The sequence below is a fragment of the Erinaceus europaeus genome, chromosome 7 (assembly GCF_950295315.1).
Source record: "Erinaceus europaeus chromosome 7, mEriEur2.1, whole genome shotgun sequence".
NCBI classification, from domain to species: domain Eukaryota; kingdom Metazoa; phylum Chordata; class Mammalia; order Eulipotyphla; family Erinaceidae; genus Erinaceus; species Erinaceus europaeus.
Window position 1 is genome coordinate 30282638 of NC_080168.1, and position 25317 is coordinate 30307954.

The 25317-nt window shown below is 40.5% G+C and overlaps 1 long non-coding RNA gene across 1 annotated transcript in view; it reads left to right on the forward strand.

The window, feature by feature from the left end:
• The first annotated feature begins 10093 nt into the window (after window positions 1-10093).
• LOC132539264 (uncharacterized) overlaps window positions 10094-25317 on the forward strand; it is a 123398-nt gene continuing 108174 nt past the window's right edge. The window contains exon 1 of the long non-coding RNA XR_009550527.1: window positions 10094-10176. This is a non-coding gene — a long non-coding RNA (uncharacterized LOC132539264). The remainder of the gene's footprint in view (window positions 10177-25317) is intronic.

The window sequence follows — 25317 nt, forward strand, 5'->3', positions numbered from 1 at the left end:
GAGAAACACCTGCAACCCTATTTCACCACTTGCAAAGTTTTTCCCCTGTAGGGAAAAACCCCATCAGAGTTCTGTATCCTCATTCCCTCTATGGAAACTGCAGTAGTTGTATAGGTCACAGATATGGGTTGACTTTTATTTCTATAACTATCTATATATATTTATATGGATTTGTCCAGTTTTTCTCTGGTCCAGATTCAATAACCCAATCCCCACCAGAAGAGGGGAAGTTTCATGAACAGTGAAGTAGTACTGCAGGTATTTCTCTTAGTCTCTCCCCTTCCCTCTGTCTCACTCCCTCTCAATTTCTCTCTATTTCTATCATCAATAAGTAAATTAAAAAAGAATCACATGTGTATAATAACATTCACCACTAAAAATTCAGTTCTATTGTTCCTGATACAATTGTCCCCTTTGTCCTGGTTACCCCCCACACACACACAAACACCCACCACCACTACTTGGTAATCACTGATTTCACTCATACATGGTATCTGGAGTCAACTAATAAATGAACTAAATAAAATAAAAGTAAACTTTTAGACTACAAGACAAAAGAAAAAAATCAATGTTGTGCTGCCTTAAGATACTATTCATATACCTACTGAGGTTTTTTTATGCCCCCTTATACCTTTGTACCTGAGACAAATTCCTCACTGTCTCCTCTAGTCCCAACTCTGGAGGGGGTCATAGGACTCTGGAAATAATCATCAAGTGTTGCTGATTGATTGACTGAAAGGACTCAGAATCATCTTTAAGATGACTCAGACTATACAGTATGAAGAAGAGAGACTCTCTTAAGTGTTATCTTTGGAGGGGAACTCTGATTATAATACCAAAAAGGAGATTTTTTTTTAGCTTGACAGTAGGAATATGTGACAGGCTGTTAGTGATGATAACTATCACCATAATGATATTTAAAATGCCAGTAAGACTGATGAAGGAGTAAGAGCATCAAGCCACAGCCTAATGTACAAGGGACATTTCGTCAAAATTTTCCTTTAAGGAGTGAAGCTAGAGAAAACACACACACACACACACACACACACACACACACACACACACACACACACAGCCCACACACACACATACACACACACATACACACACACACACACATACACACACACACACACACACACACACACACACACACTACAGAACTCTGAATTAGCCCAAGACATCAGGTTATTCTTCCATTCAAAGTAGGTTATTGCCTCACCATTTGTGGATCAGCTGAATTAGTGACCTTATATTAAAAGTTATGTTTATAAGAAATAGTTCAAAGGTCAGAGGTCTCCTGAGGTAGGGAGATACTCATGATAGAGACACACAGGAGCTGAGACTAACTGGAATACACAGTGCAAAATACAAAGGATACTTGAATACAGATGACTGACATTCTTCCATTGGTTTTACCAGTGTCTTCATTTTAGTTTTAAGCAAAAACTGAATTAAGTTAAAGACTAGACTTCTCAAAGACTGACTTTAGTCAATTGTAAAACAAGGCTTGAGATGAGATTATCTTTCACAGCACCTTTGTTCTAATAGCTCACATTTTTCATGATCCCAAGATCTAATGTATTTGTTGAAAAAGACATATGGCAACACACGCATTCTTAAAGACGCTATTTGTGGGTATGTATGTTCCCCCAACCAATAATGGCTGTATTCCTCTCTTCACAAAAGCAAGATACATGTTTTGAAAAGGTATATTTTCTACCACTTGGTTTGTATTAAAAACCACTATGCATAAACTGGTCACTGATGGTCAACAGAGGTCAAATTTCTGAACTCTGCAGCTTTGAGAAGGAAAACCTGAAGTTTATGGTCAGATTACACATGTATTCAGACAGAATGACTGAAAAGTCATTTGACATAAACACTGAAGCAGCAGTGCAAAGACAGGCTCTTCAAGGAAGGAAATTGGACTGAAAATATAAAACTATGGAGTGACTGTGATTATGACCTGACACCATCATATCAACCAATAGCCCTACATGATATACTAAGCAGAGCAACCATATTTTTATATTAGTGATTTAATATTGATTTACAAAATTATAAGATAACAGGGACATATATAATCCTACACTTTTCCCACCACCAGAGTTCTGTGTCCCCATTCTTTCCACTGGAAACTGCATTAGTTCTCCCAAGATCATAGATATAGGTTGACTAGTATTTCTATAACTATATGTCTATATTTATATACTTGCCTATTTTTCCCTATGATCCTGCCTTCTCTTCCTTTCTAAGCCACACCTACTACTTTCAAGTGTCACCTCCTCCTCCTCCTTTCTCTTTTCTCCCTTTGATTCTGATGGAATTGGAGTATTGGAGTTCAGAGCCTTCTGGTCATCTTCCCCTAACATTTCTCCCTCTGAGAGTATGGATCAAAACTCTTTATAGGATGCAGAAGGTGGAAGGTCTGGCTTCTATAATTGCTTTTGCACTGGACATGGGCGTTGTTATGTTGATCCATGCCCTCAGCCTGTTTCTATCTTTCCCTAGTGGGGTAGGGCTCTGGAGAGGTGAGCTTCTAGGACACACTCGTGAGGTCATCATTTTAAGACCACATTTTATATTATTTATTATTTACTAAGTATATTTACACATCACTTCAGTTTTTTATAAAGTATTCAGTTTTATTTCAAAATATATTTACATAAGAATAATTAGCTACGACAAAGTTCTGATATTTACAGTGTACGATTCGGTAACTTGTGACATGTATTCACACAAGAAACTATCATCACAATCAAGATAGTTCACGTATCATTCATCTCTTTTATAAGTTTTCTTTACTTTGAAAATTTAAAGAAAATATTCATTATTGGATAGAAATAGAGAGAAATTGAGAGGGGAGGGGTGGTAGAGGGGGAGAGAGATACCTGCAGCCCTACTTCACCACTCATGAAACTCCCCCTGCAGGTGGAAACTTTTATAAGTTTACTCAGGTCTCTTGATAATCTTGTCCATGGTTGCCTATTTACTTTTTCTGAGACAACAGAACTTCTTTCTGTTACAATAGATTAGTTTGAACTTCTATAAATTTTTCTGACTGAAATCATGCAATATCTACTTTCCTTTCTGTCTCCTTTTACTCAACAAAATGCCTTTTTAATTGTTTTAATAGTGAAATAAAGACAACCTGACACAATTTCAGTTAATTTCTTTCCAAGTTTACTGATCACAACAAGACAGTTGTAGTCATTATGAGTATAATTTCTCATCTTTGTGAGATAGTTATTGGTGTAACATTCCCAGCACTGGGGCTGGGGAGACAGCATAATGGTTATGCAAAAAACTTTCTTGCCTGAGGCTCCCAAGTCCCAGGTTTAGTTCCCAGCATCACCATAAACCAGAGCTGAGCAGTGCTCTGTGTGTTATCTTTCTTTCTGCGTCTCTCTGTCATTGAAAATAAATAGATTAAATAAAATATTAACAAAAAATTTTCACCACTTGCCTAGTTCCTTCTCCAAAACCTTCTACACTTCCTATATCCCTCTACCCCCCAGTTCTTGCTCTCATCATGATAGACCATGAACTGCAGTTTGTTTTATGTCTTTCATTTTAAAAGATGAATTCAGTTGTCAAGTAATTTTTAAATTCCTTTAAAGTCCTTTCTCTCTCTCTCTTTTTTTTTTTGAGAAAAAGAGAACAAAGTACTTATTGATTGCCTTGATTATATTCAGATCCAGACATAAAACAAGAAACATGAAACCGATATTATTATTTCTATTTCTTAGAGTTTGTAGACTGCTGTGCCAGTTCAAAACCTCTTTCAGTCATACTCAGGAGGCCTATATGCACCAAGGGAAATATATGACGCTTACATTCACTGTCATGGTTCCCAGGACTGGTGGGAACTCCTTGTACAGAAATGTTCCTGCAGAGCAACATAAGTCCTAATAGCGCTCCTGTACCAAATATCTACTTAACCTCCTGCGGAAACAGCAGGCAACTTAGTTAAAATACAAGAAGTTTCAATAGTCATTTACACTAAGGTAAGGGGTGATTTGAGATCAAGTACAGCTTGCATAGATGACGGCTCAACACAATATCAGGTCACTTTTTCTTTCTTTTTTCTTTATTAGTGATTTAATAATGATCAACAAGAGGGGTACAACTCCAGATAATTTATCATCAGAGTTCCGCATCCCATTCTCTCAACTGGAAGCTTTCCTGTTCTTTATCCCTATGAGAGCATGGAAACCCAGGATCATTATGGGGAGCAGAAGGTGGGAGGTCTAGTTTCTGTATTTACTTCTCCTCTAAACATGGGCTTTGGCAGGTTGATTCATACCCCCAGCCTGTTTCTGTCTTTCCTGAGTGGAGTAGGGCTCTGGGGAGGTGGGGTTTCAGGTCTCACTGGTGAGGTCTCTGCCCAGGGAAGTCAAGTTGGAGTCATGGTAGCATCTGCCACTTGGTGTTTGAAAAGCATTAAGATATAAAGCAGTATAAATTGTTTAATAATCAGGAACCTGAAGGAAGACTATAGCAGATGAGATTTGGGGTCTTCATGTTGGAAGAAGCTAGGAAGTCTATTTTATGTATATTTCAAGGGGCACATGACTTAACTTTTACCTGAGCCTGAGAGCTAACATGAAGGTGGGCTGAAAGTTTTGTCTGGGAAGATGTTGTCATATCATTTCTTTCCATATCCAGAGATGCTAGCTACCAGAGTATCTACTATAGATTGAGCATCTGTTAACTATAAGTTCCTGAGACTTTAAAAATGATTAAGACTTAGCTCCCACCATAACATCCTTCACCACTGAACTGGCAAGATAACACTTAGAGAAAACATTCCAGTGGAGTAGGATAGAAGATAGTAATGATCAAATTGATAAGGTACTGGAGTCCTTTGATTAAAAGAAGAAGAAGAAGAAGGAGGAGGAGGTGGAGGAGGAGGAGAAGGAGAAGAAGAAGAAGAAGAAGAAGGAGAAGAAGAAGAAGAAGAAGAAGAAGAAGAAGAAGAAGAAGAAGAAGAAGAAGAAGAAGAAGGAGAAGGAGAAGGAGAAGGAGAAGGAGAAGAAGAAGAAGAAGTAGAAGAAAATTTAGTCTGGAGTACAGAAAAGGACAAAGAAAGGATTCCAAGAGTAGAATTTTTAATTTTTTAAATTATCTTTATTTTATTTACTGGTTAGAGATAGCCAGAAATCGAAAGGGTAGGGGATGACAGAGGAGAGACAGAGAGATACCTGCAACATTGCTTCACCACTTGCAAAGCATTCCCCCTGCAGGTGGGGACTGGGGGCTTGAACGTGGGTCCTTGTGCACTGTAACATGTGCACTGTGACATGTGCACTCAACCAGGGGCACCACCACCCAGCCCCCCCAAGAGTAGAATTTTGACAAGTGTCTGAAAAGTTGAGCAGGAATGTTTTAGATCAAAGGAGGAGGGACTGAGATGGAGTTGGAAGAGGCATGTGTGAAGAACATGCCAAGTTGAGGGAACCGCAGGTACATAAAACATGGGATATGCAGTGGGGAAATTCTATGTTTCTGTATCAGACAGCATGAGATGTGAGAAACTGAAGGATGAGAAAAGTTCTACAGGCCCCTGGTATTCTCTGCAAACTGCTGTTGGCATATGTTAGAGTCACAGCAGAACCAGATGATAGAGTCCAGGGTCTGGTCCTTATCTCACCTCATTTTCCTTCCTTTTTAACTTTTTCCCTTCCCCTTCCCTCCCCTCCCTACCCTTTCTTCTCCTCTCTCCTTTCCCCTCTCCTCTCCTCTCCTCTCCTCTCCTCTCCTCTCCTCTCCTCTCCTCTCCTCTCCTCTCCTCTCCTCTCCTCTCCTCTCCTCTCCTCTCCTCTTTCTCTCTTCTTATTTATTAGATTTCAGTAATGGTTAGCAAGATTATAGGGGCTAGTTTCAAATCACCACCCCACCAGAGTTTTTATGCCTCCTCCACCCACCCCCCAACCACCATTTTTCTTCTTCTTCTAGCGTTTGCCCTTCTTCCGTAGCCAGTCAACAGGTCAGGTTAAAAGCTGTCAGGAGCAGCTTGTTGCTGGCTTTGAAAGTGACTGGGATCCATGTGGATTCAGTCAGCTAGGAAGGATCGTCAGTTTCCCCAATGAATGGGTACTCACGGGATGCACCAGGAGAAGGTCGATACAATGCATCCCACCATAATTTTCATAAAGTCTGGGAGACAGTTTGAGTCTTTATTTATTTATATATTTATTTTTCTTTTAAATTCCCGGAATATTGCTCAACTCTGGCTTACAGTGGTGTTAGTACTTGAACTTTTGGTGCTTGCCTTTAGGCATGAAAGTCTTTTCTCATAACCATTATGCTAATTTCCCCCATCGGAGTCTGTTTACTTGTTTCTTGTTGTTGCCATTGTTTTTGTTAGAAATTTGTATGTTTTAATAATCTACATTCTACAGATGAGCAAAATCATCTAGTAGTTGTCCTTCATCTTTTGTATCACTGAGCATAATGTCTTCCAGTTCCATCCATTTATCATAAAAGATAGAACATCATCTTTTTTCAAGACATTTTTTAATTTAATTGTAAGATTGTGGGATGTGGTTCCACTGGAGGGGAGGGGGCATAGAATTCCGGTGGTAGAAATTGTATGGAATTGTACCCCTGCTATCTTACAATCTAATAAGACTAGTGACCATTATGTAAGATTAGTGATCATTAATCATTATTAAATCACTAATAAAAATTTCAAAAAGACTATACTATTATCTTATTACTATTACAATTCAAATATTTAAACATCGGTTAGCTACATAAAGAATTATCTATATCTGTCAATTCATTCTTCTTATACTGCTAAACATTCTCATACTTTTGGTAGTACACTGATATCTGTGGCTAAAAGGAAGGCAAGGGGTTAATAAAATATACACTGAGATCCCAAGGTGTGAAAACTGAAAAGAAAGGAAACAGACAATATGCATTAATGCCATTTCAAACTCGTTCATAATTTAGGAGCCTCTGTGGGCAGATTGAGTTTAGATCAGTGGTCCTCCACATGGCTGCATCCATATATCCTTAGATTATAAATCTACTTATTAATTTTATGCCAGAAAGTCTTCTGGAGGCTATTTCTAGTCAGAGTTCTTCAGACAGATGATAATAGTCGATAATGTCATCTAAAATTCTTCTGATTTCCTTTAGTCTAACAAGCCATTTCTTTCCATCACATATTTAGAAACCCTCAAGCAAGAGGGTAAAGTGGGATTTTTTTTTTTAAAGGGACAAGACAAAAACTCCATTCTATGCTTATTCCCATCAGAAAGAAAAATGTGCAAATCTCCTATTGGAGTACAGCTGAGGGATACATAGACAGTTGATGAAAAGTCATCCATTTGAAATGCAATTTCTCTACAGTTGTTGCATCCTCCTCCCCACTCACTTCCTCAACTGTCTGGACTAGATGGGGGAGAGGTAGGTTACTGAGCTATAAACGTATTTCCCATACTGGATGGGAAACAGGAGTGGAGCTAATGTACTGTGTATTCACATGAGGCTCTTTAAATTGAACTCAGATGCAAATCACGGTGGCAGGAGCACTTTCTGCTGCCCTTTGTCCCTTCTGCCAGTGTCCTTAAGCACATAGTCAAGGACTACCAGCCCATATGCTTACCCTTCTTAGAAAAACAATTGTGTCCTCCCCAACTCCCCCTTAACACAGACAGCTCCGTGATATGTGATATGCCCTGCCTCCTGAGACCATGACAGCAAGAAAATCTCCTCTGAGAGGGGCTGCGTTTGGGAGATGTCTTTTTAAGACTGGAAATCCAAAATAAAAGCACAACTTTTGTTTGGGACAGAGAAGCACTGGGAATGAAGGGAAGAAAGGAATGGAAAGGGAAATATCTGAAATTCATCAGAGAGAGAGAGAAGAGGTGTAAAAGGAAGAACAAAAAGTTTTCTTTAAGTATATGAAAGAGATGTTGCACTGTATGTGTTAACTACCGAGAATTTTCCTACACCCGGCAGCTGAAAGATGGAAGGCTGGAGGGCAAAGTGACCATGTCAGTGAGAAGAATCATTTCTCACCTGGGAGGATCTGAGAAATAAATAAAATAAGATAAAGAACATTTACCTTTTTCTCCTCCACCTCCAAGATAGTGAGATATGTGTTTATGCATATGCATTTTACGGAGGTGATACATTTAATTTCAATGTTATTATTGCAGAGAAAATGCTAACACCTGAGCCCCCTCCCACTAAAGCTTCTTCCTGAAAGAACTTCAGCTGCCAAGGCTTCCCCATCCTACATGTCATTACTACTCCACAAAGGAAAAAGAGGGCCGCGCTCACTCACCAGAAATCATCATACTCAATCAATAATGGCAAAATCAAATGAAAGTTACACATTCCAAGCACTTCTTCCACCCCATATCTCTCCGTCCCCTTCTATCAACTCCTCTCCCCTTTCTTGCCGAGTAATGTATAGCACTGAGAGAGAACTGTCCAGATCATTTGACTAGAAACAAAGCTGGGACTCCAAACATTTTTTAATATTCTTTTGATTAGTGTTTTTTATTTATTTAAGAAAGAAGACATTAACAAAACCATAGGATAAGAGGGGTACAGCTCCACACAATTCCCACAACCCGATCTCCCTGATTAGTGTTTTAATAATGATTAACAAGATTGTGGGATAAGAGGGGTACAAACCCACACAATTCCCACCACCAGAGTTTCACATCCCATCCCCTCTATTGGAAGCTTCCCTATTCTTTATCCTTCTGGGAGTATGGACCCAGGGTTATTATGGGGTGCAGAAGGTGGGAGGTCTGGCTTCTGTAATTGCTCTCCTGCTGGATATGGATGTTAACAGGTCATACCCGCAGCCTTCAAACAGTTTTTGAGGAGTGGTGGTAGGTCTCTGTGTACTGTATTAGTGGCTAGGCGAATATAAGACTAAAACTACATGTGAACTTCTTTAAAACTGAAGAATAAAATCCAGCAGACTAAATTTATGAGCTAATTATCTGTTGCAAATGAAATAAAAATATGGAAAGTTTCACAAAACATATTGGGTTTTTTAAAATAATTTTATTTCTGCTACCAAAATGTCAGCTTCAGTTGCAAGATCCAGTCATATTCTTTTTAGTTTTTATGACTGGATTTATTATTCATAAGAAGAAAAAGAATCTAATTTCATAATTCCATGAAAAGAAATGCCATGCTCAGGGTAGGCATTCAAAGAACAATTTTGGAAGTGTGGACCCATGTTGGCTATTCTGATCTATTTCAGTTGCTGCAACATGGCATGTTGTGTGCATGCAATGTGATCTGGGTTAATTAGTGAGTGTATAGAATTGGTATACATTGAATACACCAAAGACACAGTAATAATGGAATTTAGTCTATAGAAAACAAGATTTAATTTTTTTTTATAATTGTGATGAATTTTGGTTATGGTTTCAATCCCACTACAGGATGGAAAAATATATATTATTAGAGTACACAGAATTAAAAGGACCCATAATGTTGGTACTACCTTCCTTATTTTTCTCCATTATAGGCAGAATTGTACTTCATTGAAAAAGACATCAGTTCTTGGAAGAGTTGAGGCTGAATTCTTTAAGCCCTATAAATTATTTTACTCACCCTCCTCCTGTCTAGTGGCATCTATATCACTTCAATTATTTTATCAAATGGAAACCAGGGTAGCAAAATCACTAATGACGCACTGCAGCAAAGAGGCCTTCCGCACTCAAAAGCCTGTGTGTTTTTATACTTGAGATGGAGGATGAGAGGGAAGGCTATCCGTTTGAGAAGACAGGTGTCTGGCTGCCAAAGGCAGGCAGCAACACAACATCACCTTCAGAACGTCAGCTGTGGCTGATTTACAGCGTCAGCAAAGGCCAAGGGTCATCACCAGCCTGTTCAGCCAAAGATAAGTGACACCTGTCAAGCAGTCCCATGCATTTGTTTAGGGGAAAAATAAAAGTGATAAGAGGTGTGAATTTTAACATGCAGCACATAGGGGTGGGATACTCTTATCTTTCTGCAAAGAGGTTTCCTGCTGAAGCAGTACCTGGCTCCTTCAGGGCTTCATGGAAGGGAAGTCGCACCGAGTTCAAGAAACAGAGTCTGAACAGTTGTGATAGACTCCACACGTCTCAGGACATTGTATTTCTCCTTATTCCTCAATTAATAATTTCTTCTCAGAATCCTTCATGGGTGAGTAAAGAATGTAGTAACATAGTTTGTAGGGCTACCAGGAGATCAGAAGGGGGGGTGTAGAAATAATGCTGAAAAATAATTAATTCACTGCCGTGCCCCAGAACACTCTCTTTGGGAAAAGGCTGCAAAGCTATAGAAGGATAAGCAAAAAGGAAGCAGGAAAAGAGAAAGGGACAAGGATGAAGGTGTACAAAAATAATTTTTTAAAAAAGATTGCATGTCTACCCTTTAAGGAGCATTTTAAATGAGATGGTCCTCCAACCTGTTCCATAATATCCCCATTGTGTCAGTGCTAGGAAGATGAGTGTATTTTTTTTCCAGTCAATAAACAGCAAACTGTTTCTTCAGAAGTAAATTGTATTTACTGCATACACAATTAACCGTAGTGCTTACATGTCTTAGGAGTTGTTTGCATTGTTTGCAGGAGTCTGTTTGTGTGAAGAAACTTGGAGATACACAACTCATCAAAACTGATACATTTCCTTCCCCACCTACCCAAAAAGTCCAGTTTATGCTCAGGATGCCAAGCACACCTTTAACCCTGTAATGTAAATCAAAGGCCAAACAACCAATTATCTATCTGATTTTCTGAGACTTTTCCTTTAATTTTTGGACTGTGATCTTCAAAGACAAATGATACGTGATTTGACTTTTGTGTGTGTGTTGATTCAATAATGATTATCAAGTTCACTGTATAAGAGAGGTACAATTCCATACAATTCCCACCACCAGAGTTCCACATCCCATCCCATCCATTGGAAGCTTTCCTATTCTTTATCCCTCTATTATGGATCTAGGATCATGCAGGGGTGCAGAAGGTGGAAGATCTGGCTCCTGTAATTGCTTCTCCACTGGACATGGGTGTGACAGGTCAATCCATATCCCAGCCTGTTTCTATCTTTCCCTAGTAGGGTAATGTTCTGGAGAGGTGAGGTTCCAGGACACATTGGTGAGTTTCATATTCCCAGGGAAGTCAGGTTGTTGTCATGGTAGCATCTGGAACCTGGTGGTTGAAAAAGAGTTAAGATATAAAGCAGAACAAATTGTTGACTAATCATGAACCTAAAGGCAAGAATATTGCAGATGAGATTTGGGATCTCCAGTTTGGAAAAAGCTAGGAAGTTTATTTTAGGTATATCTCAAGGAGCCAATGACTTTACTCACTTTAGCCTCAGCCAGACAGCTAATATCCAATAGGCTAAAGGTATTGTCTCGGGAGACGGTGTCAGAGCTGGAAATAGGATTTGACTTTTGATGTTTCAATGGTTCCCCCTACTTGATTATATACTGTAAAGATGGCTATGTGGCTAGAGAACAAGGTACAGTTTGGGGAATTAGATGCTCCAGGCTTTCAATTAATTTTAATTCTTAAACAATGAAATGCCAGTAGTCAGTATGTTGTGGCTCACCTCTATTGTGTGATTTCCAGCCCATGCAGAAAACAATATGCTTTTGAAAATTGTTCCTGGAAAAAAAAGAAAAAAAAAACCCAAAAACTGAGAAATGGGAAAATAATTATCCATATGTGGGAACTGACTATGTATATGGCTAAATATTTTAACTGATAGAGTAACAATAAGGGATGATGGCCTAAGTAGCAACGGCTTTTCACATCTGGAAGAAGTGAGAACTAGAGGTTAAAAGATGACACAACGCAGGAAAAATTGTTTAATAATTGCAGTAATTTGTTTTGTTATGTTTCATGTTCACCTTCTCAGAGCTCATCATTTTTTTCTGGTTTGGGATATGATACAAATGCTCAAATCTGAATGATTTCTAGGCCATGAGAAATTAAATATTTAGAGAGAACACAATAATTTAGCTGTAGTGTGGGGTCCAAAATTGAGGTTCAATTAAAAAGTAATAAACAATAATGGTAAAAATAACATTTGATATGACTCAAGTGCTATTTGGAATGTTTTAAAAAGTGTAATGGAGCCAGGTGGTGGAGTAGCAGGTAATTGCACAAATCCCCAAGCCAGTGGGCGTGGATCCAAGCCCCTACTGCACCCAGCCCCACCTATGGGTGGTAGCTTCATGAGCGAAAGCTATGCAATAATGCTCTATGTGCTCTCTCCCTCACTCTCCTTCTCTTTTCTCTCCCTGTTGCTCTTAGGCCCTATCAGAATAAAATAAAAGAATAAAGAAAAAAATTTAAAAAACTAGTATAGCCATAGGCCCTTTGGAATATAACTAAAATATGCCTACTAGCTATCTACAAAATGGAGACCCCCCCCCAACTCTTCATCTGCACTATTCCAGCCTTTAGGTTCATGATTAGTCAACAATTTGTTTGGCTTTATATGTTAACTCTCTTTTCAGCCACCGGTTCCAGATGCCAGCATGATGCCAACCAGACTTCCCTGGGCAGACAAACCCACAAATGTGTCCTGGAGCTCTGCTTCACCAGAGCCCTGTCCCACTAGGGAAAGAGAGAGACAGGCTGGGAGTATGGATCGACCTGTCAACGCCCATGTTCAGTGGGGAAGCAATTACAGAAGCCAGACCTTCCACCTTCTGCATCCCACAATGACCTTGGGTCCATACTCCCAGAGGGTTAAAGAATGAATAGGAAAGCTATCAGGAGAGGGGATGGGATACAGAGTTCTGGTGATGAGAACTGTGGGGAGTTGTACCCCTCTTATCCTATGGTTTTGTCAATGTTTCCTTTTTATAAATTAAAAAAAAAGTACATTTAATCATTTCATCCTCACAATTACCTTGTGAAGAAAGTAGTCGTGTTATTGCCATTACATAGATGAGGTGACCATATGGCTCAGAGAGTTTATGTAAATTGACTTCTCGAACCAGTGAGCGGTAAGACAGATGTGAACCCAGGAAGGTTGACTGCAGAGCACTGATCAGGGCTGCTACGCGAGTCAACTCAGTTATAGGTGAGAGCGTTCTCATTATGGGGGATCTACAATTACTTTTAGTGCTTAGCATGCTCTGAGATGGGAAGATAGTTGTGACACATTCACTGCCAAGTTGTGAATATTCAATGACAGGAACATGTTATCAAATAAAATGTTAAAAGATGATTTTTTTTTCTTTCCAGAATCCTCAGTGGAGCTTCTAGTTCTCTGGGAATAAACTTCCAAGTCTCTTGTTATTCAAAATAGGTTTCTAATGATTGCAAGCTTGTACATTTCAACCAGCTCTTCAAGGGAAAATACAATCAGTAATTCACACTCAAAACATCTGGTTGTTCTCCCTCAGAGCAATAACCACAACTGCAATGATTTGTTTTGTTATATGTTTCATGTCTACCTTCTTAGAGCTCACCTTTTTTTTTCTTCTGGTTTGGAAGATGGTACAAATTCTCAAGAAATATTTGTTGAACCAGTAAGTGAATGAATGAGTGAAGGGCTATTGCCCTCCAATGTCTTCCTATCTTCATCAAAGTCAGTCTTTTCCCTCCAGCAGTTATTACCCCACAGAAATGGGGCCAACATATGGAAGTTTTACCCCGTGCTCTTACTTGGCAATTCATCAAGGAATTTTCCTGTTCACCAATACAGTCACATGCTTGCTTTGTTTAAGAGGGATTTCAGTGTGTTAAACAGGGGAATTTTTTTTCTTCTAAGGATGTGATTATTCCTGGCTGGATCCTGCTGCTGTGATATGGCCACGTTTGGCACAGACCTCACGTGGCATGGGATTAGGCTGTCCTTATTGTGTGAAGTGACTTGGACACGTTGCTGTGATTATTAGAATGGGGTATTGTGGATCACTTTACAAAAGCGACAGCTGTAGCCATTACTCCAACAGTTATGTCATAATTTGCTATGTGTGACACCTCTGCACGATGCACGCAGCAAAAACATTAATTATTCTCATCTGTCAATATATTTGTGGTTCTCCTCTCCCCTTCCCCCTTTTTCATATGTGACAGGATGCATTCCAATTCCCAAACAATTAGCTTCTCCAAGGAAATGTTTTTAGGGCAGCTGTTCTAGTAGAGCGCATTTTTGAGTGTGTATTTTTAATTAAAATTAAGCTTTTGGAAATGGAGAGCCAGTTTTAAAAATGTGTAATGCTATTCAATTAATCAAATGTGGGCGAGACACTTCAGTGGGGTGGGTCAGTACAAAAACTCTGCTTGACTCTTGAGGAAGCCAAGACTTTCATGGGATTATTCAGTCCAAAAGACACAGAATCTTTGAAAGGGGTCAGGGGAGGGCACTTTTCATAATGCACTGCTTCTATTCCCACCCACCAACTGATAATAGGATCTGAGATAGTGTGAGATAATCCCCCAATTAGGTTCCATAGGAAACTGAGTTGAAATGGCTTATCTGAAGTCACACAGTTAATCAACAGTAGAGCAGGATTAAGCCTGAGGGTTGCTGGACCACAGCCAGGTACATGGTATACTTCCTTCTATCCATTAGTGTATGAGTGAACTTGATGATCAACTGTGTGACCAGGGTTGAAATACAAAGCTTAGGTGTATGGGACCAGAGATGACATAACTATACATGACAGCAGATTTTCCTGGAATCCCCATTCCTTTCCTGAAAAGCCTGATTCTCTGGGCCTGTGAAATGCATATATCCTCTACTTATAGACCCAGGAAGTACTCATGTCTTGCTTTGTACTTGAACAGAAGGCTCTTCCTAATATGAGCTCTTCCAGCTAGGCAACTGCATGTAAGAATCTGATAAATAACCAGGAGGAAGAGGCAATTGAGGCAAAGGTCCAGTTAAAGCAGTATGAAGGTTGAGGATGTATCGAAAATCTACTGTGTGTCATGAAGAATGATAGATGTCCTTATTATCACCATATTAATGAGACAATGACCCAATTAGAGGTGGTATGGCAGGTCAGTTTTTAGGTTAAAAACAGTCAAGTTTTGAACTTCAGTTTATCTAATGCCAATGCTCTAGCTCCAAGGGCTGTGGCAGTTGTATCTTGGTGCAGAGATGCCAAGAAGGGAAAATGAGTGAAAGATGAAATTCAACAAAGACTCTCCTAGTCAAAGAAGGGACCTGGAAAAAAGAGGCATCTTAAGTTAGCAGGAGCCTCTTCATGAATCTTTTATTATCCAACAGCTTCTAGTGGACAAGGGTAGCCACAGTTAAAAAAAAGAAAATTCACTGATACTTCAGTTAGGGTCTTTTAACAATAATTTTTATTGTCTTTATTTATTTTTTGGATAGAGACAGCCAGAAATCGAGACAGGGAGAGAGACAAAGAGACATCTACAGCCCTGCTTCACCACTTGCAATGCTTTCCCCCTGCAGATGGGGACAGGAGACTTGACCCTTGCTTCTTGTGCATGATAACATATACACTCAACTAGGTGCTCTACCACCTGGTGCCTTAGGTATGGTTTTAAATAACTTCTATTATTTTTTTTTTCTTGCTGGGTATGGGTAGCCTAGAACTACTAGGATTTAACCATAGATTGACAGAGAACCTTTATCTTATCTATCAGATAAGATTTTGGTTTGCATTGGATCGACCTTCCCCTGGTGCATCCCATGAGTACCCATTCATTGGGGAAACTGACGATCCTTCCTAGCCGACTGAATCCACATGGATCCCAGTCACTTTCAAAGCCAGCAACAAGCAGCTCCTGACAGCTTTCAAGCTGTTGGTCCTGCTCTTCGAGTCCTCCAACTTAATGTTGAGGGGCTGTCCTTTGCCAAACGCGTTCTTATTGGTCAATTGGTGATACAGCATCAGGCAGATGTTATTTGCCTACAAGAAACACATATAGCAGTCGATGAAGCTGTTCAATTCACCATCAGTGGATTCAATTTAATATGCTATAATCTCCATCCTAAACACGGCTGAGCCATCTACACCAAATCATGTCTTGCGGACGTTTACCATACGACCTCTTCGACCTTCTACGACTCCATTACTATTGGAACTATTCAGATCGTCAATGTATATAAGCCTCCCAGTGCCTCATGGGATAATGAGGTCCTGCCTAGCCTGAATCACCCAGCCGTTTACATTGGAGACTTTAATAGTCATCACCAAGACTGGGGATATTCCTCCACTCGTGCTGATGGCTCTATCTTAGCCAACTGGGCTTCAGCGAATGACCTCTCCCTATTATATGATCCCAAACAGCCAGGCTCTTTTCACAGTGCTAGATGGAATAAAGACTCGTCACCTGACCTGTGCTGGATTAGCACAGTCAACGGCCAAGCCTTTCCCGCTACGAGACACGTTCTCAAGATCTTCCCGCACAGTCATCACCGCCCAGCAATCATCCACATTGGTCTCCAGCTCCCACTGATTCTGTGCTCAGAGAAACTAAGATGGAACTTTTGGAAAGCAAACTGGTGTCTGTTCAGTGATCTTACCAACAAATCTATTCCTGCAATTCCAATTAACTCTATCCCCTCTGAAGATTCCTACAGGCGCTTCCGCCAAGCCATCTTCAAAGCAGCTTCCCAAGCCATTCCTCATGGGAGATGTGCTAACTATACGCCTTGTCTTGATGCTGAATGCGAGCAACTACTAAAGCAGTATGATGAGTCGGGCGACCCAGATGTGGCCGACCATTTCATTGCCTCCCTGGATGCAGCATGCCAACCCCGCTGGCAACAACTCACGGAAAGTCTGAACTTCACCCACTCAAGTAGGAAGGCCTGGAAGCTTCTTCATAGTCTGGGTGCTGGTAGCCAACCCCCTCCCGTCTCCCATCCTCCCGTATCCCCAAACTCAGTGGCCAGTCACCTAACTCAAGTTGGACGTGCTAAGATCGACCCAGTCTGGAAAAGAGAAATTTCCCATGAGTGGTCATCCCACTTCCGTTTATCTTGTCCATCTCCAAAACTCTCTCCCTTTACACTGTCTGAACTGGAAGACGCTTTGAAGAGGGTTAAACCGGGAATGGCTGCTGGCTATGATAACATCACCCCAGAACTCATTCTTTTTTTATATTTATTTAATTTATTTATTCACTTTTGTTGCCCTTGTTGTTTTATTGTTGTAGTTATTATTGTTGTTGTCATTGTTGGATAGGACAGAGAGACATGGAGAGAGGAGGGGAAGACAGAGAGGAGGAGAGAAAGATAGACACCTGCAGACCTGCTTCACTGCCTATGAAGCGACTACCCTGCAGGTGGGGAGCCGGGGTTCGAACCAGGATCCTTATGCCGGTCCTTGTGCTTTGCACCACCTGCGCTTAGCCCACTGCGCTACCGCCCGACTCCCCCAGAACTCATTCTTAACTTGGGTCCCGCGGCAAAGAAGTGGCTCACTTCATTCCTGTCCCACATCCTGGAATCTGAATCTATGCCCAAAATTTGGCGTCGTGCGAAGATAATAGCAGTTTTGAAACCAAAGAAAGACCCAACACTGGCCGCCAGCTATAGACCAATTTCTCTCCTCTCCATGTGTTACAAACTCCATGAGAGGCTGCTTCTGTCATGTATTTCTCACCTTACAAAGAAATTCCTATCACCCGCCCAAGCTGGTTTCCGCCCAGGAAGATCTACCTGCGAACAAGCCCTGGCCCTCTCAACTTACATTGAAAATGGATTCCAGAAGAATTTAAAGATGGGTGCTGTCTTTGTTGATCTCACAGCAGCCTATGACACGGTCTGGCACCGTGGTCTCCTAGTCAAGATCTCAAGATGCCTGCCTCCATGGGTGGCCAGTACTATATCGTTTCTCCTCCAAAACAGAAGATTCCGGGTGCATCTGGGTGACAAGTCTAGCAGATGGAGACCTGTCTCAAGTGGCCTCCCCCAGGGCTCTGTTCTGGCTCCTACACTATTTAATATTTACATCAATGACCTTCCAGAAACTTCTTCAAGGAAGTTCATCTACGCCAATGACATCTGCTGTGCAACTCAGGCATCCAAGTTCGACATCCTCGAGGAAGCACTCACGAAAGACATGTCTCTGATATCTGACTACTGTAAAAAATGGCGACTAATCCCTAGCACTGCAAAAACGGTATCATCTGTTTTCCATCTACACCATGCCTCGGCCTCACGTGAGCTTAATAGCTTAATGTGCAGCTTGGCGATACGAGAATCCGGCATGAAGCCCAGCCAGTCTATCTTGGCGTTACTCTCGATCGCACTCTGTCATTTCACGAACATCTCATAAAAACTGCAGCAAAGGTGGGCGTGAGGAATAACATCATTGCAAGACTGGCCAGCTCCTCATGGGGCGCTAGCGCTTCCACACTAAGATCATCATCTCTGGTATTATGCTATTCCACTGCAGAATACTGTGCCCCAGTATAGTTCCGTAGCCCCCATGTCCACTTGGTCGATTCCAAATTATATTCCTCCATGAGGATAATTTCTGGAACCATCCATTCCACCCCGGTTCCATGGCTGCCAGTTCTTAGCAACATCGCCCCACCAGATATTCGTCGGGATGCGGCATCATCTAAATTCATTTCCCACGTCTATGCTCGACCGGACCTGCCAATATACGCAGATATCTTCGCCCACCCTGTCCAACGCTTGACGTCTCGTTACCCAATCTGGTCCCCTATGCCTACACTGAACTTCTCTGTTCCAGACTCTTGGAAACAGAGTTGGCAGTCAGCTGAGGTAAAGAACAAACACCTCATCACAGACCCCTGCAAGCGTCAACCAGGCTTTGACCTAGCTTGTTATGATTGGGCCCTCCTCAATCGCTATCGAACAGGCCATGGCCGGTGCGCCGCTATGTTCCATCGCTGGGGAGCCAGAGACGACCCGAACTGCCCCTGCGGCTACAGACAGACTATGACCCACATAGTCAACGACTGCCACCTCTCCAGATTCAAAGGAGGTCTCGAAACTTTACATCAGGCTCAACCTGACGCTGTTGACTGGCTATGGAAGAAGGGCAAACGCTAGAAGAAGATAAGATTTGACCCCAGTGGAAACAAGAGTGAACCTAGTTTTGCTGTATTAAATTTGTCCTTTAATTTGAACTCAGTGGTGTTAGCTGGAGGTTGGAACTGGGAGAAAAGGTCCTCCAGGACTCAAGCGAAATTGTTAGAAGAAACAAAGTAAGGTTGTCTAGACTTTGAGTTTCTGAGAAGAATGTGAGCAGTATACTACACTGGAAAGTGCACAAGGACACAGGTTCAAGTCCCTGGTACCCACCTACAGGAGTGTAGAAAGCTTCAGGAATGGTGAAGCAGGGCTGCAGGTGTTTCTCCTTCCCTTTCTAGTACCCCCTCCCCTCTCAATTTCTGTCTCTATTCAATAATAAAAATTAAAAATATATATTTTAAAGAGTTACAAAAGAAATAAATGACTTCAATCACAGGTGATTTTTGTCTCTCAGGACAAAACTACAACTGGGAGGAAGTTTCTCGGCATGTAGTAAGTAAAAGACACAGATACTGTGACCTTCTTAAAATGCACAAACTTAGTCCAATACAAGATTTATTTTGTGCTTTCCCTTTCTGTTCTTGGTGTATTGATCCCAAGCAAAGACTCTACAAAAGGAGGGCAGAATGTGGAGGTTAGGATGGTTCTTTGGAGTTCTGGTACATGATGGTATAAAAGGACCCAAGCTGGGGTGAGAGTGTTTTACAGGTGTCTCTCATGATGAGAAATGAAAAGCTGTGCCCATCTGTCAATAACTTCACTGCAAACTACTAGCCTCCGAAGAAAGTGATAAAAATGTGCAAGCCAAGCCCTTCATGACAAAGAACTGTCCTTCCCAATGCCAGTAGTGTCAAGACAGAGAAATCCTTGATTTGAGGTGACCACCAATTGTAAATGAGTCCATTGTAAATGAGCCTCCATCTCAAGCTCATAAAGGGGGGTTCAGTCACTATTTAGATTTATTTAGTGATGAGGACTAGTGGTATGTGTCTGCAGTTGGGATGATAGTACATGTCCAGGACATTTGGCACCTGTTACTGATAGAAATCACTAGAAGTCATTATCATTTTTTAAATAAAGCTTTATTCCTAATTTGATGGTGAGTTCATAAAGTTATGGGTCCTCCCTTATTTATCTTTGACTCTCCCTCACCCTTAAATTAATTTGTATTCAAGAAAATAATTGTTGACTTTTTAACTGATTTTGCTAGGATATTCAACTAGCCTTTTTTATCTAAACATGTGTATACACACATAAAACCTATTTGTAGGTAGAAATGATATATCGAACCAGCAGATAGGATCCTGAGCCTCTTAGGATATGGTTTAACAGTTACAACATAGTTTTGCTTGTTTGTTTTTTAGTTTCTTTATTGGGGGGATTAATGGTTTACAGTCAACAGTAAAACACAATAGTTTGTACATGCATGAGATTCCCTAGTTTTCCACATAACAATATACCCTTCATTAGGTCCTCTTCTGCCGTCTTGTTCCAGGACCTGAACATGTTTTTTTTTTAATTTCTTTATTGGGGAATTAATGTTTTACATTCGACAGTAAATACAATAGTTTGTACATGCATAACATTTCCCAGTTTTCTATATAACAATACAACCCCTACTAGGTCCTATGTTTGTTTTTTAAAGATAGCTTTTATCATGTAGAAATAAAGGCTTGGAATGTCAGCATTGATACTTCCAATAAAACTTTCAGGAAAGTTCTTCCTGATGATTTGATGGCGAAATATGAGGCAGATGTCACTTGACTGATGAGATGGCAGTTGGAGAGAAACCTAAGCCAAGAAGGCTAAGTTGTCACTTCAAAGCTATCATTCCTTCCCTCTTGATTTCTGGCTGTTTCGAGCCAATAAATAGATAAAGATACAAAATAATAAAAAGCTAAGAAAAGTTATGCATATGTTAATGCATAATATAAAACACAATATTTGAGTAATTTAAAAATGCTTGTCAACTTGGACAGGGGATTGAAACATTGATTAACTATGTCTATATGAGCTGCAATTTTTAAGGCATTGGATTATCCTACTTTTTTTCAGATATTGGATTAACCTCATATTTTTGATGTTATTCTGTGTCTCTTTTATCTTGGGAGTAATGAAAAAAAAAGAAACCAAACAGAGAAAATATATTGTTTACAGTTATGATGGACTTCAGATACAATTTGATCAAGGTTCAAGCTCTACATTTTGAACATGTTTTTCCTTAAATTCATTCAAAGTACCAAGATTTGTTATTAGCAGTTGGTACTATATTTATTTTTCCTTTTCATAGCCAGGATCTAAAAACAGAATACATGCCATGCTTAGTCAAAAACTGTCTTAATTTCTGGTCCAATTCTACTAAATCATGCCACTCATTGCATTAATTTATTTTTAATTTGTTGATTTATTAATGAGAAAGGGAGTCGGATGAAGAGAACCTGAGCACTACTCTGGCACATGCAATACCAGGGATAAAACTGAAGACCTCAATTTTTAGAATTCAATACTTGATCCCCTGTGCCACTTCTAGAGCCAGCAGTATGCAACTCACTGTAATATGATCTAACTGGACTGTGTCCAGGTTGCTACTCATCCTCAACTAATTGTGGTTAGGAGTATGATGTCATGTTGACTGATTAATACCTCTTCAAAGTAAATTCACTGACCATTAAACAGGGAGGGAATTTTCACAGTAGAAGATCTTGTTGCTTCTAGGAATGGGAAAAAGAAAGAATGTATGTTGCCCAGTGAAGCACCAAATGTCTCCCTACCTCTAACTGGGAGATGGTGACAGGGAAGATTCTTGTTTTGAGTGGTAACTAATTTTCTGTTGATAGCTTTGAATATTATTTTCTCTATTATTCATTAATGACTCACATATGTCAAGTAATTCCACATAAAAATACATATAATGTGTATTTACTCTTCAGAAAATCCTCTGAGCCAGATGCTATCATTGAATTAAGTCACTGGGCCTGCCATAACACACTCACAAGAGAGTTTCACAAGTGAAAAGTCCATTGTCTCTCAGTTCAGATGATTAAACAGATAACATAACCCCAATATTCACTTGCCATTATCCTTATGTATGTTTCTATCTCCAAATTTCCAATCTTTTTAATCAGAATACCACTCTTTTCAGATTAGGGACATTCCCTACTTTTAATATAACTCCTTTTTTTATTATTACTTATCTCATAGTGATTAACAAGATTGTAAGATAACAGGGGTACAATTCCATACAATTCCCACCACCAGGGTTCTGTGTCCCATCCCCTCCACTGGAAGTATCTCTATTCTTTATCCTTCTGGGAATATGTACCAAATTTCTTTATGGGATGCAGAAGATGGGAGTTTTTGGCTTCCATAACTGCTTCTCTGCTGGACATGGATGTTGGTAGGTTGATTCATACCCCCATTCATTCCTCCTCCTCCTCCTCCTCCTCCTCCTCCTCCTCCTCCTCCTCCTCCTCCTCCTCCAATCTTTCTGTCTTTCCCTAGTGGGGTAGGGCTTTGAAGACTTGAGACTTGAGGACACTTTGGGAGGTTGTCTGCCCAGGGAAGTCAGCATGGAGTCATGATAGCATCTGCAACTTGGTGGCTGAAAGACAGTAAAATAGAAATCAGGACAAATTATTTAATAAACAGGAATACAAATGTAGGAATAGAGCAGATGAAGTCAGGAGTCTTCATGTAGGAAGAAGCCAGGAAGTCTTATTTTAGGTATATTCCAAGTGCCCCATGACTTTAGTAATTTTTGCCTGAGCTAACATGCAGTTGGACAAAAAAATATTGTCTGGGAAGATGGTGTCAGAGTTGAGAATAGGGCTAGAAGTATGGATTAGGGCAGAGAGTAACTCCCAAACATGAGGAATGCAAATACATACTATTAACTGTTTACCTCATGGATCTGACCCAGGGCACATATATATTCATATTTAGCATAGGAGCCTGTATATCCTCTGAGTTTCTGTCAATCTGAGCTTGCAGTCTGTGGTCACAGCTGGGAACATTCTAGGCTGCACTCATTTCACAACCAGTTTTCTTGAGTGGCAAAGTAAGATGACTCAGCCTCCCTTTGGAAAGTAGGACAGTCACTACCCATTGCTACTCTACAGTGAGGGCAAAGTCCTGAAGAGGCTCACAAGAGGGCTTATGATGATGTTCCTGATGGAAGTGAAGTGATGGTGGGGAGAGGTATCTATTAGAGGTCTAGGCCCATCATATCTATGTGGGAATCCAAGGATTCCCTGACTAGAGCCCCAGATGATGGGGTGATGTGGTATTGACCAAAAAGTCCATCATTAAGTCAGCCAGTCTCTTGCCCTTTTCCAGCTTTTGTAGTCCTTTCTTTATCTGATGAGCTTAGACTTTTTCCTCAGTTGTTAAATCACTGAATTTTATTTGTTGTATTGAAACAGGTATTGGGTTTTCTTAACTAATAACATCTGCAAGACCCCACTTCTGAGGTATGGGGGCAAGGACTTCACTACATAAGTTTGAGAGGGTGCAGGCCAGGCCATCCACTTTCCTGTGGCAGAACTGACTGAACAAAAGTTGCTGAGCCTGTAAATGTTAAGGCCAGAATTTGGAGTCAGCTTTTCTGATCAAGACCCCACCATATTTTGCTATATTATAGTTTCCTTCCCTGAAAATAAATATGGATTAGATCAGAGCCAATGTGACTGAAGCAGAAGCAATTGGCATGCAAATTGTGCATTAGAAATGCAAATAAAATGTAATTACAAAGATGATTTAATCCCAGGGCAGTTTACTTGGTGGACTTAAAAGGGCATATAAAAGTCACAGGAGAATCTTGATTGGGAGAATATTGAGGACTTCCAGACATGTGAGACTGCTGGGCAGGAGAATTAGATGATTAGAAAGTGAATAAATTGGTTCTTTAGTCAACTGTTAAAAGCTGAGAGAGAAAAACAAGGCCAAGGTGGCGAGCAGGGTTTAGAGAATGTGCACGTGAGGTTGAGTAGCCCGTGATAAATGATTCCTGGTGCATCTCAACTAGCAAGCAAACTGGCTGAATAATCCCAGGAGAGGCACTAATATCCACTAATGTGCGTGGGTGACTATATTCCTAGCCGTTGAGAGACCAGTGCCCTAGTTCGTCTATGACTGAGGTGTTGCCCAGAATGGGATTTTCAGTGCTCACACCTCCACAGTTCTGAACATTGATGGATGCTGTCATCTATCAGGAGTAATACCTGGCAGACAGTTGAATACCTGGTTAGTTAGTTAGTAAGTGGGACCTTCTGATTAAGGGCCATGCAAGAGAGTCAGTAATTCGGCATAGAAATGTTTCAGCTTCTGATAGGAGTGCTACCAACTACCACACCTAATCAGTACACAGCTCTTACCTCCCACTCCGACTGTTGGAAGCACAAACACGTTATGTGGCACCCTTGATAGCTAAATTAGGGGTGTTAGTGGGTGGTAGATTCCATTTTAATTGAAAAATCATAGCCAAATCTGGGACTTTTGCTGGTAAGGGTGAATCAAAAGCTTGGTCTCCCCCAATTGAAAAGTCTTATCTCCTCCTCAGTGTTTGCTCTGCTCCTACAAGTAACAACAAATGAGAAGATTTCTCAAATTTTCCTAAAAATCCACTGAATGACTATATTTTTTTAATCCTTCATCAGAGCACTGCATAGCTCTGGTTTATGGTGATTTAAGGTGCTAGGGACTGAACCTGGGACTTCAGAGCCTCAGGCATGCATGGCTTTTAAATAATCATTATGCTATCTCTCTCACAGAGTCATTTTTTTTAAGTACAGATTTGGAGACAAGTTTATTCAGAAACTTCAGAGAGCAAGCTGAGAAATTACATCACAACACACATAGATGTGTTTAAGTTTTCTAGTTGATGCTATGAGTGCAGATCAATGGGGTAAACAGTTCATTGCATTTAGAGAGGGAAAGAGAGAGAGGAGAGAGAGAGAGAGAGAGAGAGAGAGAGAGAGAGAGAGAGAGAGAGAGGAAGACTCCTGCTGTCCTGCTTCACCACTCATGAAGCTTTCCTCCTGTAGGTGGGGACTAGTGACTTGAACCTGGGTCCTTGCGCACTGTAATGTGTGCGCTCAGCCAGTTGTGCCACCACCCAGCCCCTTGAATGTTTTATTTTTGTTCTCCAGTAAATATACTTAAAACAGAGAGAGAAATATAATTCTTTTTTTCTTTTTTGTTTACTCTTATTTTTCTTTGACAATGAAACAACCTTTAGATGGACCTAGTGGTGGTGTTTACAGTAACCTAAAAGGTCTTGGGAAGAAAATAGGAGTATTTTGATGTGGGGTTCTAACATAACCTTCCTACA